Genomic DNA, 19,534 nt, shown 5'->3' with positions numbered 1-19,534 from the left:
AAAAACCATATGATTATCTCAATAGATGCAGAGAAAGCCTTTGACAAAATTCAACACTCTTTTATGATTAAAACTCTCCAGAAAGCAGGAATAGAAGGAACATACCTCAACATAATAAAAGCTATATATGACAAACCCACAGCAAGCATCACCCTCAATGGTGAAAAATTGAAAGCATTTCCCCTGAAATCAGGAACACAGACAAGGGTGCCCACTCTCACCACTACTATTCAACATAGTGTTGGAAGTGTTGGCCACAGCAATCAGAGCAGATAAAGAAGTAAAAGGAATCCAGATAGGAAAAGAAGAAGTGAAACTCTCGCTGTTTGCAGATGACATGATCCTCTACATAGAAAACCCTAAAGACTCTACCAGAAAATTACTAGAGCTAATCAATGAATATAGTAAAGTGGCAGGATATAAAATTAACACACAGAAATCCCTTGCATTCCTATACACTAACAATGAAAAAACAGAAAGAGAAATTAAGGAAACAATACCATTCACCATTGCAATAAAAAGAATAAAATACTTAGGAGTATATTTACCTAAAGAAACAAAAGACCTATACATAGAAAACTATAAAACACTGATGAAAGAAATCAAAGAGGACACAAACAGATGGAGAAACATACCGTGTTCATGGATTGGAAGAATCAATATTGTCAAAATGGCTACTCTACCCAAAGTAATCTATAGATTCAATGCAATCCCTATCAAGCTACCAACGATATTTTTCACAGAACTAGAACAAATAATTTCACAATTTGTATGGACATACAAGAAACCTCGAATAGCTAAAGTAATCTTTAGAAAGAAGAATGGAACTGGAGGAATCAACATGCCTGACTTCAGACTATACTACAAAGCCACAGTCATCAAGACAGTATGGTACTGGCACAAAGACAGAAATATAGATCAATGGAACAGAATAGAAAGCCCAGAGATAAATCCACGAACCTATGGACACCTTATCTTTGACAAAGGAAGCAAGGATATGCAATGGAAAAAAGACAACCTGTTTAACAAGTGGTGCTGGGAAAACTGGTCAACCACTTGTAAAAGAATGAAACTAGAACACTTTCTAACACCATACACAAAAATAAACTCAAAATGGATTAAAGATCTAAATGTAAGACCAGAAACTATAAAACTCCTAGAGGAGAACATAAGCAAAACACTCTCTGACATAAATCATAGCAGGATCCTCTACGACCCACCTCCCAGAATATTGGAAATAAAAGCAAAAATAAACAAATGGGACCTAATGAAACTTAAAAGCTTTTGCACAACAAAGGAAACTATAAGTAAGGTGAAAAGACAGCCCTCAGATTGGGAGAAAATAATAGCAAACGAAGCAACAGACAAAGGATTAATCTCAAAAATATACAAGCAACTCCTCCAGCTCAACTCCAGAAAAATAAATGACCCAATCAAAAAATGGGCCAAAGAACTCAACAGACATTTCTCCAAAGAAGACATACAGATGGCTAACAAACGCATGAAAAGATGCTCAACATCACTCATTATCAGAGAAATGCAAATCAAAACCACAATGAGGTACCATTACACGCCAGTCAGGATGGCTGCTATCTAAAAGTCTACAAGCAATAAATGCTGGAGAGGGTGTGGAGAAAAGGGAACCCTCTTACACTGTTGGTGGGAATGCAAATTAGTACAGCCACTATGGAGAACAGTGTGGAGATTTCTTAAAAAGCTGGAAATAGAACTGCCATATGACTCAGCAATCCCACTTCTGGGCATACACACTGAGGAAACCAGATCTGAAAGAGACACGTGCACCCCAATGTTCATCGCAGCACTGTTTATAATAGCCAGGACATGGAAGCAACCTAGATGCCCATCAGCAGACGAATGGATAAGGAAGCTGTGGTACATATATACCATGGAATATTACTCAGCCATTAAAAAGAATTCATTTGAATCAGTTCTAATGAAATGGATGAAACTGGAGCCCATTATACAGAGTGAAGTAAGCCAGAAAGATAAAGAACATTACAGCATACTAACACATATATATGGAATTTAGAAAGATGGTAACGATAACCCTATATGCAAAACAGAAAAAGATACAGAGATGTACAGAACAGACTTTTGGACTCTGTGGGAGAAGGCAAGGGTGGGATGTTTTGAAAGAACAGCATGTATATTATCTATAGTGAAACAGATCACCAGCCCAGGTGGGATGCATGAGACAAGTGCTCGGGCCTGGTGCACTGGGAAGACCCAGAGGAATCGGGTGGAGAGGGAGGTGGGAGGGGGGATCGGGATGGGGAATACATGTAACTCCATGGCTGATTCATGTCAATGTATGACAAAACCCACTGAAATGTTGTGAATTAGCCTCCAACTAATAAAAATAAATGAAAAAAAAAAAAAAAGAGCATATATCAGGAACTAGGAACCTGAAAAAAAAAAAAAAAAGAATTGCCCAGGTACCATATGAGGTTGCTGTGGTGCAGTCTCTAGTACTCTTATACATTTCCCTCTCCTTGGGCACACAGAGAGATCACATTTACTAGCCCACCATCTTCAGTTGGGGTCATGTGACTCAGGCTTGCCAGTAAAATGTGAGCAACGTGACAGGTATGACTTCCAGACCAACGTAACTGAGAGCAGTTGTGCTGTCTTGACTTTCTCTTTCTCCACCTGCTAGCTGGACAGCCTTGTGGATCTAGAGGAAGAAGGAGCCACTCGCTGGCATGAGCCTGGGTCCTTGAATGACTGCATAGAACGGAGGTCTCTCCTACTGCTCACCTCCCAGCACCCATCCAACCTTGAGTGGGATGTGTTGTCAGTCATACACAAACTGTTGTATCTAGCCACTAATGATTTTTTGACTTATTACAGTGTAACCACTGTAAATGTACTGTACTGTACTAATGGCCTACCCTGTCCATTGTGTGTGTGTGTGTGCACGCACACGCACGCACACACACACACTCACGACCGACTCTGCGAGCCTATGGACTGTAGCCCACCAGGCTCCTCTGTTCATGGAATTCTCCAGGCAAGAATATTGGAATGGGTTGCCATTTCCTCCTCCAGGGGATCTTCCCAACGCAGGGATCACACCTGCATCTCCTGCATTGGCAGGCGGATCCTTTACCTCTGAACCACCTGGGAAGCCCACCCTGCCCATTAGAGTTGTGTAAAATACCAAACCTCTCTCTATGGTATGATGACATAGTAATTCAAGGAAGTATTTAGAAAAGTCTCATTTCAGCAACAGAGGCAGATTATATTGTGGGGCCTCAGAGGTGAGACAGACTATCCCAGTACTAGTAAGAGACCTGGACAGGGATCTCCAGATCCCTGTTAAAGAGGGAAATATGCAGGGAGAGGTGTGAGTAGTATGCAGTCCTTGCTGGGATGTGGACTTCCAAAGTACTGCAGATTGGTTGCATCTCCCTGTGATCTGTTCAGTCACATGGTTGCACATCCCTATGGCCTCAACCAGTTTCACATCACTACCAGCAGAAGCCAAGGACCAAAGCCTTAGTTGGTCTTGGGAATGGAGTCATTGAGGTGGTTTCCTGTTCATACTGTTCTACCTTGCTAAGGGAGCTGTAACCACTTAAAGAAGGAACAAAATGCAGTCAACAAGATAAGACATGCAGCTCAGAAAATGCCAGGCACATATTAAGACAGTGCAATTATGATGACAATGCAGAGCTCAGGGTTTGGGGTAAAACTGCCATCCAACCTCCTTCAGTACCCTCTTCCAGTAAGTTTTTGGTAAAATAAGAAAGTGACACTCTTTAGTCTAAATAAGTCCCAGGGTAGAATATACAAGGAGTACATGTGCACACACACAGAGACAATTATCATTTAAGAATATGAATCTAATCATGTCATGCTCCTGCTTAAAACCATTCTTATATTTCTACTGCTCTTTTAATAAGATCTAAACATCTTATTGTGATTCAAAAGGCCCTTTATGATCTGGACCCTGCCCTCCCTTGATATCTTGTTCTACTGCCCTCTTTGTATGTTCTAGACTAATAAAGGCTAGAGAGTAAGTATTTTAGACTTTGTGGATCACACATGGTTGCGTATTCCCCTTACATTATTTCTTTTTTTAACTCTTTGAAAAAATGTAAAAACTATTTTTAGCACTCCAGTCACATCAAAACAGGCTGTAGACCAAATCTGGCCTGCAACTCATAGCTTACCAACCCTATGCTCTAGGCTACAACTGTCCAATGGAAATATACTGTAAGCCATATATGTAGTTAAAATTTTTCTAGCAACCACAATAAAAAAGCAAAAATAAACAGATGAAATTCATTTTAATAATGTATTTTAACACAACACATCAAAATTATGATTTCAACATGAGACCAATATAAAAAATTACAAATGAGGTATTCTATATTCTTTTTTCCATACTAAATCTTTGAAATTCAGTGCATATTTTATATTCACAGCATATCTCAATTCAACATGAGCCATATTTAAGTGCTTAATAGCCACATATAGCCAGTGAGCAAGGCAGCTCTAGATATGCTGATCTTTCAGAACATCAACTGTGCTAAGCTCTTGCCCATCTCCTGGCCTTTGCTCACTCAACTCCCTTACCCTAGTACATTCTAATCCCCACACCTTGCCCTGACTCTTCATATGAATAGTATTTTCTTATTCTGTAACACAGTCTCCTAGAGGAGCTGTTTAGAGGAGTAGGTCCTATAAACGTAGGACCTACTATATAGGTACTCATGTGTTTGCGTTAGCAAAATGGGAGTTGTAAATTGGCACAACCTCTGTAGAATTAATTTAGAACTATCTAATAAGACACACGAGGGCCTTCTAGGTGGCACTAGTGCTAAAGAACCTGCCTGCCAATGCAGGAGACATAAGGGATGTGAGTTCGATCCCTGGGTCGGGAAGATGCTCTGGAGGAGGGCACAGCAACCCACTCCAGTATTCTTGCCTGGAGAATTCCATGGACAGAGAAACCTGGCAGGCTATGGTCCATAGGGCTGCAAAGAGTCAGACATGACTAAAGCAACTTTGCATGCACATACGCAACGAGACACCCTAAAGCTCAGCAATTCAATTTCTAGCATTCTTTCCTAGATATATATTCTCAAGTGTGAGGAATGACTTGTAGCACCATTTTAGAAGAGCAGAATATTGCCAAGCACCCATAAATTGAGTGAGTCAAATAAACTATGGTACCTCCAAAGAATGGGATACAGCTAGCCATTAAAAGAAGCAAACTCAGGGAGAGACAAAGATGATTAAAAGACAACATTTAATGCTCCTGATCTTTCCTCTTCCCATGGACATATTGAACGTACAGCTGCACAAGGAGAGATTCCTTCTGAGAGAAATCCAGAACCTAGCTGAGTGACTCCTACACATCAGGCAAATAAGAAAATACCCTGGTCAAAACAAGCTCTTACCGTAAATTCCACCCTGGCACAGTGCCAGTCAACTGGGACTAACACACCCACAACAACCAGCTGGTCCCTGAGTCAAAGATTTGGACCACATACACAGAGCTCCAGCTTTCAAGGCTCCCCACCTGATGGACAGGCCCCGAAACACCTAGCTCGGAAGACCAACGGGGCACACATCCATCCATCAGACCAACAGGAACAGCAAAGAAAGAAGCAGCTCTTAATGGGTATGTGAGTACTCTCCATCGCTGAAACCCCAGGTCTCAGTGCTGAGAGAAAAGGCAAAAAAAAAAAAAGCTCAACTCCCAGTCTTTCCTGGGTAAGGGTTTGGCTGAACACTTTACAAGCTACTCCCTGAGTATGTGCTGTGTTGCAGAGCCAGGACATCAGGAAAAAGACGGTTACAAATTTAAGTTTCCTTCATGGATCACAGCCTTGTCAGGGCGAAGGGGCTTGTATAACTCAATGAAGCTATGAGCCATGCCGTGTAGGGCCACCCAAGACAGACAGGTCATAGTGAAGAGTTCTGACAAAACACCGTCCACGGGAGGAGGAAATAACAGCCCACTTCAGTATTCCTGGGCTCCCCTGGTGGCTCAGATGGTAAAGGATCTGCCTGCAATGCTGGAGACCTGGGTTTGACCCCTGAATCAGGAAAATCCCCTGGAGAGGAAATGACAGCCCACTCCAATATTCTTGCCTGGAGAATTCTTACCTGGAGAGGAGGTGCCTAGTGGGCTACAGTCCATGGGATTGCAAAGAGTTTGACACAACTGAGTGACTTTCACTTTCCAGTATTCTTACCTGGAGAACCCCATGACTGTATGAAAAGGTAAACAGATATGACACCAGAAGATAACCCCCCAGGTGGGAAGGTGTCCCATATGCTACTGGGGAAGAGCAGAGGGCAGTTACTAAAAGCTCCAGTAAGAATGAAGTGACTGGGCCAAAGTGAAAATGACGCTCAGTTGTGGATGCGTCTGGTGGAGAAAGTAAAGTCTGATGCTGTAAAGAATAATATTGCATAGGAACCTGGAATGTTAGGTCCATGAATCAAGGTAAATTGGAAGTGGTCAAACAGGAGATGGCAAGAATGAACATCGACATCTTAGGAATCAGGGAACAAAAATGGATGGGAATGGGCAAAATTAATTCAGATGACCATTGTATCTATTCCTGTGGTCAAGAATCCTTAGAAGAATTGGAGTAGCCTTCATAGCCATCAAGAGAGTCCAAAATGCAGTATTTGGATGCAATCTCAAAAACAACAGAATGATCTTGGTTCGTTTCCAAGGCAAACCATTCAATATCACAGTAATCCAAATCTATGCCCCAACCACTGATGCTGAAGCAACTGAAGTTGAACAATTCTATGAAGACCTCTAAGACCTAGCTGCTGTTGCGGCTAAGTTGCTTCAGTTGTGTCCGATTCTGTGTGACCCCATAGATGGCAACCCACCAGGCTCCTCCATCCCTGGGATTCTCCAGGCAAGAATACTGGAGTGGGTTGCCATTTCCTTCTCCAATGCATGTATGCATGCTAAGTTGCTTCAGTCATGTCCAACTCTATGCAACCCTTTGGACAGCAGCCCACCAGGCTCCTCAGTCCACAGGATTCTCTAGGCAAGAATACTGGAGTGGGTTGCCATTTCCTTCTCCACACAAGACCTAGACCTAATACCAAAAAAAGATGTCCTTTCAATCACAGGAGATTGGAATGCAAAAGTAGGACATCAAGAGATACCTGGAGTAACAGGCAAGTTTGACTTTGGAGTACAAAATGAAGCAGGGCAAAAGCTAACAGTTTTGTCAAGAGAACATGCTGGTCATAGTAAACACTCTTTTCCAACAACACAAGAGACGACTTTACACATGAACATCACCAGATGGTCAATACCAAAAGAAATCAGATTAATTATGCTTTTTGCAGCCAAATATGGAGAAACTCTATGCAGTAAAAACAAAACCTGGAGCTGACTATGGCTCAGATCATGAGTTCCTTATTGCAAAGTTCACACTTAAACTGAAGAAAGTATGGAAAACCACTAAGCCATTCATGTATGACCTAAGTAAAATTTCTTATGATTATGCAGTAGACATTTCAAATAGATTCAAGGGATTAGATCTGACAGACAGAGTGCCTGAAGAACTATTGATGGAAGCTCACAACATTGCACAGGAGGCAGTGACCAAAACCATCGCAAAGAAAAAGAAATGCAAGAAGGCAAAGTGGTTGTCTGAGAAAGCTTTATAAATAGCTGAGGAATGAGGAGAACAGGAAGGCAAGGGAGAAAGGGAAAGATATAGCCAACTGAATGCAGAGTTCCAGAGAATAGTAAGGAGAGATATGATGGCCTTCTGAAAGGAACAATGCAAAGAAATAGAGGAAAACAATAGAATAGGAAAGACTAGAGATCTCTTCAAGAAAACTGGAGATATCAAGGGAACACTTCATGCAAGGATGGGCACAATAAAGGACAGAAATGGTAAGCATTTAACAGAAGCAGAAGAGATTAAGAAGAGGTGGCAAGAATACAAAGAACTATACAAGAAGGGTCTTCATGACCTGGATAACAAAGATGGTGTGGTCACTCACCTAGGGCTGGACATCCTGAAGTGTGAAGTCAAGTGGGCCTTTGGGAGCATTACTACAAAAAAAAAAAAAACAATAACAACAACAACCCAGTGTAAGTGATGGAATTCTAGCTAAGCTATTTCAAATCCTAAAAGATGATGCTGTTAAAGTGTTGCACTCAACATGTCAGCAAATTTGGAAAACTCAGCAGAGGCCACAGGACTGGAAAAGGTCAGTTTTTGTTCCAATCCCAAAGAAGGGCAATGCCAAAGATGTTGAAACTACCATACAAATCTACTCATTTCACATGCTAGCAAGGTTATATTCAAAATCCTTCAAGCTATGATTCAGCAGTAAATGAACCAAGAACTTCTAGATGTACAAGCTGGTTTGCGAAGAGACAGAGGAACCAGAGATCAAACTGTCAATATTCACTGGATCATGGAGAAGGCAAAAGAGTTCCAGAACAATGCCTACTTCTGCTTCATTGACTACAGTAAAGCCTTTGACTGTGTAGCTCACAAACAAACAATGGAAAATTCTTAAAGAGATGGGAGTTTCAGACCACCTTACCTATCTCCTGACAAACCTGTATGTGGGTCAAGAAGCAACAGTTAGAACCGGACATGGAACTACTGACTGGTTCAAAATGGGGAAAGGAGTACATCAAGGTTGTATATTGTCATCCTACTTATTTAACTTCTATGTAGAGAACAATCATGCAAAATGCCAGGCTGGATGAATCACAAGCTGGAATCAAGATTGCCAGGAGAAATATCAACAACCTCAGATATGCAGATGATACCATTCTAATGCCAGAAAGTGAAGAGGAACTAAAGAGCCTCTTGATGAGAGTTGAGAGAGGAGAATGAAGAAGTTGGCTTGAAATTCAACATTCAAAAAACTAAGATCATGGCATCTGGTCCCATCACTTCATAGTAAATAGACAGGGAAAAAGTGGAAGCAGTGACAGATTTTCCTTGGACTCCAAAATCACTGGGGAGCCATGAAACTAGAAGACACTTACTCCTTGGAAGGGAAGCTATGACCAACCTAGATAATGGATTATAAAGCGGAGATTTCACTTTGCACACAAAGGTCCGTACAGTCAAAGCTATGGTTTTTCCAGTAGTCATGTACAGATGTGAGGAGCATCAAAGAATTGATGCTTTCAAACTGTGGTGCTGGAGAAGACTCTTGAGAGTCCCTTGGACTGCAAGGAGATTAAACAAGTCAATCCTAAAGGAAATCAACCCTGAATATACATTGGAAGGACTATTGCTGAAGCTGAAGCTCCAATACTTTGGACACCTGACGCAAAGAGCTGACTAACTGGAAAAGACCCTGATTCTGGGAAAGACTGAAGGGAAAAGGAGAAGGGGGCAGCAGAGGATGAGATGGTTAGATAGCATCACTGACTCAATCAGTGGACATGAATTTGAGCAAACTCCAGGAGACTATAGTCCATCAGGTAGCAAAGAGTCGGACACAACTTAGTGACTGAACCACAATGACAACAGGTTTTTAAGCACTCTCGGCACCTTCCACCAGTTTACCAGTCTTTCTAGTGTCCTCTGAATTCTCAGTAATGGGGTTCTGAGAGACTAAAGGTTTTCCCCAGTTCTCCCTTTTAAATGATTTGAAGAAACATTTCTCCAGTTTGGGGTGAATCTCTTCCAATTCTAATGGACACTGGGGCCACACTCTTAGTGCTCAATATAAAGTGCTAATATATATATATATATATATATATAATATACTTATTATATATTTATTGTAAATACATATGTATATAAAGGGCTAATATTAGCCCACTAATATAAAGCAGTGCCTGCCTTGAAGTACTGAAACTTCGAGTAGTGGAATCTCTAACAAACAAGAACTTTTCATCTCTGAACCTATTCTCTTTGGTTTAGGCCCTTTGAGAGGTACACATTCTGTTCTTCTTTGTCCTTCTGCCCTTATCCATTTATTAGATTGAGACTTCTTAGAGAAGTATCATACCAGAATTTCTTTATCCCCAAAAGAGAAAATAATTCTAGAATTTGACAGTAGTCATCAAAGTAACCAATCATCTAAATTAAATGACCTTTGATGTCTTTTAATTGTCTCAGCTCTGACAATCCTAAAACATATTCTGAAAACAGGGATCATTTGTCCTGTTGAATCAGCTACCATCCTCCTATGGACAAAATCTCCAGCTAACACTGGCAAGATTTACAGCACACCTCCCATCACAATTCAGATAGGTCCCTCAAAAACCTCCTCCTAGCATTAATCAATACCTTTTAAGTAAAGAAGCTCATAATAGAAGATTACGAGTCTCAAGTCCTCATTATCCCTTGTACTAGTTCTTCTAATGTTTCTATCTGACCTGTTAGAAGCAATTAGGCCTAGGACGGAGGTTCATCCAGGACCTCTAAGTAATAAACAGCACTGTCATCCCTCTGGTTCAGACCAAAGAATAAACCAATCCTACCAGGGTCACTAAAATTTCTAATCCTCATTACTGTACATGCATTAAACCATAGGTCTACTGACAAAATGGTAACATTCACAAATCAGTTATTGGTGCAGAAACATTAACTAAGCTACAAAAAGTGCCTACTCCTCACTGTTCCACTTGCTGAAGTACAACCTGGGGAAGTCTATTCGTAATGTTCCAGGACACTTTAAACTGCTTAATGGATGACCGAATGTCTGTCTGATGATTTCATACAACTTGCTCTATTTCATGGATATAAATATGTTTCAGATATGGTCTGTATATTTTTTGAACTGAACAGAAGCCTTCCCTTGAAGACAGGTGGCTGCCTCTTCTGTGACTAATATCCTTTTGGAAAAGATTATTCCTCCCTAGGGAACTCATCCTGAACCTCAGTGACTGAGGAACCTATTTCACTGGTCAGGTACTTTGACAAGTCTGCAATGTTTGGCCAGTTTCACACTTTCACTGTGCTTACCACACATCTGTGGTTTACTCTGGTTTACTCGAACTAGTATCTGTATGGCTCAATTAGAAAATCTGGTGAGGCCCTCCAACAAATGGCCAAAAGCATTGTTGTCAGTCTTTCTAAGTCTCAGATCCACTTCTCTAAGAACTCAAAAGCTCTTACACAGAGACAGTCACAGGGCACCCAATGAACTCGGCTATTGCTTCTTTCGACCCACAACTGATAAAAGGAGAGATACTCCAAAATTGCAGAGGTCTAATTGCTTCTATTAAAAATATCAGTGTGTGGTACAGCAACGTTTTCACTGCACACTCTTGGGAGATGAAAACCTTAAGCATCACATCTTACAATCTGGAGGTTTTATCTAGTGAAAAAGTCACCTCCAGAAATACTCCTCAAGTCTCACCGGAAATGCCCCTATCAGGTCCTTGTGCTGCCAAACTCCAAGGAATAGACTCTTGGATACATGTGACACAACTAAAGAGAGCATAAAACCCTAACCGTATCTGTACATCATCTATTGACCTGAAAGTAAAGATTTCTCGGAATTGAAGCAGATGACATCTGATGAGACAACTTTCTTAAGATATCTGGACCAGTCCTGTTGGATGTTTGTCACCAAATCATTGATAATGACACAACACTTCAAATGATATCTAATGTCAATCATCCTTTTTAAAAATATATATATTGTTAGTTTCATTTATTTATTTTTGGCTGCATCCAGCCTCAGTTGTTGGCTTGAGGGATTTTTTTGTTGCAGCGGGAGGGCTTCTCTCTAGTTGTGATGTGTGGGCTTAGTCGCCCCATGGCATGTGGGATCTTAGTTCCCTGACCAGGCATCACACCCACACCTCCTGCATTGGAAGGTGGTTCTTAACTGCTGGACCACCAGGGCAATCCCTAATGTCTATGATATTGATAACACATGAACTTTAAATGAAAAGTGCCTAAGCGTTCTCCCTCCTACCCCTCGTTGTTACCCTCATGTGACCTTAATAATTAGACTCCTAATCTATTCCCTCCAACATGAGACCTAATACCTGGAAAAGGTCTTTCCTTACATTGAAGAACAAAATGCCTCTGAAAGTAGAAAATCTGACACTTGGTCAGCAATGCTTTTGGAAACAGATCTTCATCAAAAGGGGGAGATGTAAAAAAAAAAAAAAATTTAATAAATAGAAAACTCAATTAAATAGAGCTTAAGGACAAGAAAGGGGAGCTCTCAGGTCCTAGAATGACAGCAGAGAGTCACCAGGAAGAAGAATTTCCCTTCTTTCCTGGCAAGGACTCAGCCAACAAAAAGTCATGGGCTCTTAGTTTACTATTGCCTTCCAACTTTCTTTTCCCCCTCCATAAAAACACTTGCCTTTTCTTGATGTGCAGAAACTTGCACATGACTCACCATGATTGTAGATCCTGAATTGCAGTTCTCTGCTGATCACAAATAAACCCATCTTTGCTGGAGAAATAAATGGCAACCTATTTGTTTCAGGTCACGCCCAAACAGAAATAATTTCTTTTTTTCTTCAAGTTCTAGGGTTCTTTACATGAACTTTCATTCCAGAATATTCATTTGTCACTTTCTACTTTAAACTGCATCTATTTATAGCTACCACTTATTAAGCTCCTGGGCTTCCCTGGTGGCTTAGCGATAAAGAATCCACCTCCTAATGCAGGAGATGAGGGTTCAATTCCTGGGTTGGGAAGATCCCCTGGTAAAGGAAATGGCAACCCATAAAAGGCCTGGGAAATCTTATAGACAGAGGAGCCTGGTGGGCTACAGTCCATGGGTCACAAAGAGTCGGACACGACTCAGCAACTAAACAACAGTTAAGCTCCTACTACGTATCCAAGTTCTGGACTAGACTTATGTATATTTCTTCTGACCAAAGAGCAACTCTCAAACATTAATGGAACTAATCTCATTTAAATGGAAGAAAACATGCTACCACGATGAAAGCAGGGAATTCAAACATAGGAAAAATTTCAAAGCTTATATTTTTTATATGATGCATGCTGTCTTGCATGGCTTGATTCATGGCCTGTGATTTACAACCTAGTGGGGCTTATAAACCCCCATCTGTAGACTCAGTATGATTTATCTTTGATATCCTTCACAGACCCAGAGCAGGATTCATTGCACAGAAAAGGTTTAATGTTTGTTAAGCAAATAAATGACTTCTATAGGCCTTAATTCCTAAGATATAAAATTGGGAGTAGCAGAGTCTGGTCATATAATGTGCAGAGATCAACTTACTTGGAAATGCTTGCTGAGCACTTCTTATGGGCACTGTTTTAAGCATCTCTATCCTCATAAGAAGCCTATGAGAAGTACTATTATTAAATCCATTTTATATCTGAAAAAAATTAAGGCACAATTAACTTGTACCCAAGGTTAGCAAAGGTTTAATAGGTGGCAAAACTTGAAAAGCAAGCAGACTGTTTCCAGAACTTATGTTCTCAAACATTATGCAATATTGTCTCTGCATAGATTGGAAAGCCAAGAAAATCAACTGGAAGATGATTAGAAATGGTACAGACTTTCAGAATGTGTTTGGTAGCAGAATTAGTATGCAAAAATAATACATGCTATGATCTGTGTGTGTGCTCACTCAGTCATGTCTGACTCTGTGACCACACGGACTGTAGCCCACCCGGCTTTTCTGTCCATGGAATTTTCCAGGCAAGAATACTGGAGTGAGTTGCCATTTCTTGCTTCAGGGGATCTTCCCAACTCAGGGATCGCACCCAGGTCTCCAGCATTGCAAGCAGAGTCTTTACCATCTGAGCTACCAGGGAAGCATATATATATATGATATATGATATATATATATATGATTGCTTTCATATAATCAGGCAATTACTAATCAATGGGATAAAACATCTCCATCAAAATGGGAAAAAAAGAAACCAAAAATATCTAGAATAAACTTAAAAAATATATAGAATATATATACACTTCTATAAAATCCCACTGAAGGACACTGTAAAAGTCTAATAAATGGATAAAAATAACATCTTCCCTGCTGAGAACCCTCACTAATAAAAGAGGAGATGGAGGTCTCTTGCTCCAAAATCAATCTCTACATTTAAGATAACATTGATTTAATTTTGAGAGAGTGAGCCAGTACAGTAAACGGGCACTTTTATATAAATTGGTGTGACCTTTTGAGAGAAACTTTGGATGGTATCTACAAAAATTTTATATCTGCATGTCTTTTGACATAGAAATTCTACTTCTAGCAATCTACTCTGCAGAAATGCCAACACATGCTACCAAACATAGACAAGGAATGTTCACAGCAATTTTGCTTGAAAGTAAGAAAGAGAGGGAGAAAGGGGGGAGAGGAATAGATGGAGGGTAGGGCATCAAGATGGCTAGACAAACCACAGGGAAGGCTAGACAAACCACAGGGAAAGGAAATGGCCAACAACAGGGAACAATGGTTAGATAATTATACATGGGGATGATAAGGACACAGTAAAAAGAAAAAGAAGGGTTTAAATATACTGACATTTAAAAAGCCTTACCTAAATCTCTGCTGTGGACTGAATGTTTGTGTCCCCCATCCCCAAATTCATAATTAAAATCTGAATACTGAATGTGATGATGTTTGGAGATGGGGTCTTTAGGAGTTATTAAGGTCATGCCCGTGAGACTTTTTTGCTGGGACTAGTGCCCTTATTAGAAGAGACAGAAGACAGCTTGCTCTCTCTCTCTCCTCTGCCAGTGAGTACAAATCAGGAATGCAGCCATCCATAAACCAGGAAGAGGGCCACTTATCAGAACCCAACTATGCTGGCACCCTAACTCAGACTTCAGACTCCAGAACTGTGGGACATGAATGTTCTTTTGCTTAAGCCACCCAGTTTATGGTAATTCATTGTATAGAACTAAGCAGTTTGAAAGTACCTAATTGAAAAATGTAAACTATATCAGAGCAAATTGTAGAAAAGGGTACATGGTGTCATCATTTTATTTTTAATGTGGAGTATAATTTAGTGAAGGCGAGATGAAGGAATGAGGGATGGAGGATTCCTCTCTTGCTTTTTACCCTTCTGAAAGCACATGCATTATTTTTATGATCATAGTTAAAAGTTTAATTCAACCAATACTGAGTCTTATACCAGGCACTGGGGTAGTGAATGTGCCACTCAGGGGACCTACCCTCTGGACCCCAATTATCAAAGATCCAATAGGAATCCAAAGGTTATTTGTTTCTTTTGGTGGAGCAGGGACAGGATGGATAATTTGACCAAAGTGTGGAGCTTCCCATGTGGCTCGGTGGTAAAGAATTCTGACAATGCAGAATGCATTGTCAGGAGATGCAGGAGACTTGAATTTGATGCCTGGGTTGGGAAGATGCCCTGGAGGAGGAAATGGCAACCCAGTCCAGTATTCTTGCTTGGGAAATTCCATAAACAAAGGAGACTGGTGGGTTATAGTCCATAGAGTTGAAAAGAGCTGGACACAACTGAGCAATGGAGCATGCACACAAACTATATCTTAATAAAACTGATTTTTTAAAAAGCCAGGTGGATAATACTGGGTAATAAAAAAATTAAATTTGTTTTAAAACTTCAGTAATTAAAATAACAAGGCCCTGACACTGAAATATACTGATAGACACATGCAAAAATCTGCAGACATAAATATATAATAATTTAATATACCATAATTGCAGCAGTCTAAATCAGGCATAAAAAATGAACTTAGCTTTGCAGCAACTGGCTACATTTATGAAATGTAATTAGCTCTCCACTTTACATCTTAAATTAGAATAAATGACACATTAAATTTTTTCAACAAAAGCTTAAAAGTACCTGAAGAAAATATAGGTGAATATTGATACAAACTCGAGTTAGGAAAGGCCTTTCTCAGCAAGACTCTCAAGCAGAAACCATAAAGAAAAGAATAGAACTGAACGGCCAAAGATGAAAAGTTGACCAAAAAAAAAAAAAAACACACACACACACACAAAAGAACAAAAAACATGTTGATGTAGAGCAGAAGCCAACACAATATTGTAATTATCTTTTACTTAAAAATAAATCTTAAAAAATTAGGCAAAAGACTGTGCAACACAGATGACAGAATTACTATCAGTACTTAAATGTGTAATATATAACAAGCACTTAAAAAATCATGAACAGAAAGACACTCTGACTGAAAGAGGTAAGAAAATAGTCAATTCACTCACACAAATGCAAAAGGCCAATACAGAGAGGAAAAAGCTGATTACCTCTGGGTAATCAGACATACAAATTGAAATAAGTTTTTTTGCCCACGTTACTGGTTTAAATGTGTGCATGCAGAGAAATATTTAAGATACCTTGGGAAACAACAATCTAGGAGATGAAGTTTTAAGTTTTTATTTTCCTCTTTACATTTTTCTACTTCTTGAATGTTTTGTAATAAGCTTATCTTTTTAAAAAATTCTAATTTTAATAACGTTAAACAAACATGGTTTTATCTTCTCACCTAAAATATCTGGTGCCAGGGACTCTAGAAATGCATTCCTAAAAGCCAATTTCCATTAGAAGGTTTAGTTCTCTAGGGGAAATGCGCGCACGCGTGCGCGTGCACACACACACCTGCAGGTTTTTGCTAATGGTCCGCATAGTGAGATCATCACTGGATCCACCCTTGTGTCCCTTCACCTCCAGGGAGAACAGGAGACGAGCAGGAGATGGCGGGGTCAAACCCACGCTCCAGTTCTCGCCCTGGATACTGCGGGCGCAGTGCGGCAACTGGCAACGCCCGCACACAGAGACGAGGACAAGGGCGAGGCGAGCCGTGGTGGTCCTAAGACGACCCCTCAAGGAAAGAGAATGGCAACGGAGGACCAGAGTCTCGGATTTAGCGTCTGCCACCGACCTTAGGCAGTCCCCGCGGCGCTCCGGTCCGTTTCCCTACCCGTAGGAGGAAACTAACAGTCTAAGTCGCGGCGCTGCCTCCCGGGCGTCCCGTCTTTCCCGGAGCTGGGAAGGACGCCTTCCTCTGCCCCGTTGACCTTCCTCGGTCTCGGGGCTGCGAGGTCGCCTGCAGAACCCTAACCCACCGCCGCAGCAGAGCGTTTGTCCGTGCTCTGGGCTGGCCCGAGGCGCCGGGCAGATATAGCCGCGAGCGGGCGGCCATTAGGCGATCCACCCTTAGGGTGCTGGGCCCAGCCAGGCTAGGCAAGCAGCGGAGTCTTACCTGGACTCGTCCATGCCCGGCTCTCGCCTTTCCGTCGGCCTAGCGGCGCCGAGGAAACAGGCGAGGGGTAGGGAGGCGTTCTTGCTGCGACACTTAGTCATCCCTGCGCGGATGCCGGCCCAAGCCGTGCGGGGGACGCCCTTCTGGGGTCTCCACATTCCTCCCGCAGGAAGCAGCCGACCCCACGAGCGGGGCCGCAGTGAAGCCAGCCCGCCAAAGCGCACCACCGGGGGCACAGGCCCTCCCAGGCTCGCCAGCCCCTGCAACTGCTCTCCGCGTGCCGGCTGCAGCAACCCTAATCCATTTTCCCTCGCTCTAGAGACATCTCCCGGGTGGCCGCTCTGGTCATGATGCCAAATGGGCAGAGCAGATCGTTCGCAGCGGGAACCTACCGGGTGAGAGCGGTTTGCTCGGTTCTCTGAGCAAGCTGACGGCCACTGCCGAAGTCTCCTAGGCTGTCTGGCTCATGACCGCGGAGGAGGTATCGCCGGACCTTGAGGCCTCGGAGGAGCGGGCGCCGCAGGACTTGGACGCGCGCGGAAGCCTCACCTCCCACGGCGCAGCTCTGGCGCGGTCCCCTCGCTCTGGCAGGCCATGTGACCTGCGAGCAGGGGAGCGACCGCAGCCCCCAAAAGCCAGCTTGGGGAAAAAAGGACGGCAAAGGCGCCAACTGATGGGCAGAAAGGGAAAAGCAGGCTCCGCGCAAAGGAGGTTGAAATGCTGGAGGGATTAAGTATCTGCACGGTTCACAGTCCCAGCTGGCCATTAAACGTGTTCTCTGCGGGAAATCTGTTTTCGCCAATAATAAAAATAATAGCTGACACCGCTTCCACCCCTAATCCCCACCGTACCCCGTTATGCCAAAGACGCTGTATGAAAACTCTTTCACTTTACTCCTGTACTTTAAGAGACCATTAACTTGCCAATGACGAAAGAAAATTTGAGAAGGTAACTTATGAAGTGCAATACTCCAAAAGCCAGAATATTTTTTCATTAACAACAACAACAAAAACGGAGAAAGGTTTGCTCTAATCAAATGTCCTGTCCATGAAAGCCTCAAGGCTTTCATGCATTGAGATCATTGCTGAGCTTCACCTCTTGAAAATCATTTACTCCATAGGCTACAAAAGTTTAATAAAAGATCGAATACATAACTAGGTGATAGCTGAATACAACTTAGTGTTTACTGCAAGGGTTCATAGAGTATATCATAAATGCTCATTTAAATGGTATTGAAGATGTGATCTGTCATCATTTGTAACTTTTGTTCATTCATGTATCAAGAATGAAATGATCATATATCTAGGCACTTCTTAAAAGAGCAATGAGGTCTCAAGCCCACTCAATCTCCAAAACAGTACTGCAGGATGTCCTTCCCTTCGCCCGACTCAGATCGCCTTTACTACCCTAACCCTTCTGGGTTGCCCCCAAGTCACGCAAACGGAAGCATGTGGCTTTTGTGAAAGGAATAGAATCTAGCATTATATTTCATTTGGGAGGCACACAGAGATTTATGTGCATTAATGAAATGCTGTCTCTCAATGAACCAATGAACTAAAGCCCTTCATTAGAAAGCAGTTACTTTGGGGCTTGAATGTTTTTCAGTCTCCTAGAAACATTTTTAAACACAAATGGTCCTGCAAGAGAGAACTCTGAAGACACATGAAAAAAATGTGCATGCTGGTTGAAAGCCATCTCCGAAGAAGTGGAGCACAGCAAAGAAATGTGAAATGACTCTGGAAAGGAAAAATATGGGGTTAAAAAAGTGAAAGCCAGCTATATTCTACACTGACCTTTTTCTTAGGGCTTCTGCCACAATGTTTTACTGACTTTTTCAGCTCCTAATTTTTATCTTTTGCCTTGCTAGGCCAGGGATTAGCAAACTACCACTCACTGCCTGTTTTTTGTGCTGCCCACAAAGTAAGAATGGTTTTTACAATATTAAATGGTTACAAATTAAAAGGAGACCATTTCAAGACATGTGAAAATCACATGAAATTCCAATGCCAGTGCTATTGACACATGATCATTCATTTAGATATTTTCTATGGTTATTATCATATAACAACAGAAGAGGTGAATAGAGACAGAGATCTTGTGACCCACCTAGTGTAAAAAAAAATCTGTTATCTGGTTTGCCAACAACTTTCTACAAGGTCTGTTAATCCGGTTACAAGGAAAGCAGTAAAGCCAATGTGTGGTCATATGATTTCTGTAGAGCTTAACAGTAAAACAGTCTTAGGCTGGGGAGGGCATTTCAAGATAAGACCATCTCACCTTCCCCAAAGGAAAATTACCAGCAGTTACAAGCAGCTGAAGTTCCAGGAAGCCCTAACCACCCTTGGATAGAATATTAATCCAAGGGTGACCAGAGGGG

General features: G+C 41.6%; 1 protein-coding gene across 2 annotated transcripts in view; it reads right to left on the bottom strand.

Moving 5' to 3' along the window:
- PGAP4 (post-GPI attachment to proteins GalNAc transferase 4) overlaps window positions 1-17,822 on the bottom strand; it is a 29,454-nt gene extending 11,632 nt beyond the window's left edge. The window contains exon 1 of one of the 2 annotated variants that reach the window (XM_070459361.1): window positions 17,158-17,822. The gene's annotated coding sequence lies outside the window, so the exon portion shown is untranslated. The remainder of the gene's footprint in view (window positions 1-17,157) is intronic. The other variant, XM_070459362.1, reaches the window with a different exon arrangement.
- Between the last annotated feature and the right edge of the window lie 1,712 nt (window positions 17,823-19,534).

This window comes from Odocoileus virginianus, chromosome 31 (genome assembly GCF_023699985.2).
Source record: "Odocoileus virginianus isolate 20LAN1187 ecotype Illinois chromosome 31, Ovbor_1.2, whole genome shotgun sequence".
In the NCBI taxonomy this organism is placed as follows: Eukaryota; Metazoa; Chordata; class Mammalia; order Artiodactyla; family Cervidae; genus Odocoileus; species Odocoileus virginianus.
This window is presented reverse-complemented; position numbering and strand designations above follow the sequence as displayed.